Below are 1,801 nucleotides of genomic sequence, written 5' to 3'. Positions count from 1 at the left end.
AGAGACTAGAGGATTCCTCAAAACTATCTTCCTGAGATACCTTTTAAACCTGTAACTGAACCCACTCCTGGGGATCATCTTTCTGCCAAATAATAGATTGGCTCATAAAATAAATAAACAATATCACTGGTGAGTACTGCGCTCCTTTAAACAATCATCTATATGAGAACTAAAGGTCAATATTTACCACAAAGCAAAGATGAGACGGTAAAGTGTGGCGGGGGGACGGGGGGCAGCGGGGAAGGTATAGAGGAAGCTAGACTAATGGAAACAGAACAACCAGAATGGAAATATGGGAATGCTGACACATTGTGAAAAATATAACCAATGTCACTGAACAACATGTATAGAAATTGTTAAATGGGAACCCAATTTGCTGTGTAAACTTTCATCAAAAATACAATAAAAAAAAAAAAAAAAGAACTAGCCAGCAAGCATGGGCAGGGTAGGGGATTTTGCTTGAAACTAGATAAGGAAATGCTTGAATAAGGGGCTGGAACATAAAATTGAAAAGGAAGAGTTTATTGACCTGGGAGGAGTCCCCTGAGATATAGGATTTAGCACCCGGGCAAGGACCTCAGGAGATGAGGTGAACTTGCTAAAAGGATGGCTCCTAGAAGCATGGAAAAGTGACTGCCCACACTGGATGAAGTCATAGTACAAGACTTACTCTGGCTGATGGTGAAGGAAAGGCTCAGGGAAGTGGGCTGCAGCAATGGATACACTGTGTACCTTGGGAAGATCCACCAGATGCTTATGTTCTATAGGAAGGCCCAAAGGACAGACCGTTTACTGAGACCATAAGGAATGCCCTCCTGAGAGGGGCACCAGCATCACTCAGAGTTTAGGGGGGCTCTACTTTTTTTTTTTCTACTCTGTAGGCCGAGGCTTTTAATAGGAGAGGTTTGTTGATAGCAATGGGGAAGACTGATGTGAAATAATGGAGACTAGGTGGCTGCACTTAATGTCAAGAAGCCAGATTATAGCAGTCATTGTAAACACGGCAGGCCTAGAGCGGCATCCAAGGAAGCCTGACTTTCAGAGAATTATGTACATGACCCTAGGGGCAAAATATATGGGAAGCTGACAAGAGTACTAAGCTTGTACCATTAGAAGAAATGAAGGATGACTAGAAGGGTGACTAGTAGTCATCCCAAGAAAAAGTCATGATCTCCGCTCCATTTTCTATACTGAGCTAGTTCTTTGAGCTCTGCAGGGCTAGAGGACACACAGCAAGGGCCCCACTGAATCATAAGCTGTGGTTGCCTCCTGGGCCCTTTAGGCTCATTGTGTCCAGCGACCAGCACGGAAGAAGAGGAGTCATCATCCTGGCAGGGATAATTGACCCTGATCATCAGGAGGCGGTATGGTTGCTATTACACATGAGGGCAGGGAGAAACTGTGTGGAACCCTGCCAATTAACTTGGATGCCCCTTGCTGTTCCCGTGGCCCAATTGTGACTATGAATAGATAAATGCAGCAACCCCAGCCTGACAGCCATGATGACCAGGGCCCCTCAGAAGTCACACCACCAGTTAAGTCACTGAGGCCAGCCCACTTCTGGCTGGGGATGGAGTGTAGAACAGATAGTGAAGGCGGGAGAAGGTGAGTATCTATTGCAGATCTGAGATCCACTGCAGCATCAAGGATGTAGTTTGTCCCATTAACCTCTTTCTTCTAAGTTTCCCATCAGGAAGACAGAGGCCCACCAGAATGCTGAAGGAATTGCTCCCCAAACATAAAGGAGAAGTGAACCTGAGCCACATAAGAAGCGGTCTGTGGTAGATGGAGATGTGTTGCT

Source organism: Loxodonta africana, chromosome 20, assembly GCF_030014295.1.
Source record: "Loxodonta africana isolate mLoxAfr1 chromosome 20, mLoxAfr1.hap2, whole genome shotgun sequence".
Lineage (NCBI taxonomy): Eukaryota > Metazoa > Chordata > Mammalia > Proboscidea > Elephantidae > Loxodonta > Loxodonta africana.
The sequence above is the reverse complement of the archived record's forward strand: the minus strand, read 5'-3'. Positions refer to the sequence as shown.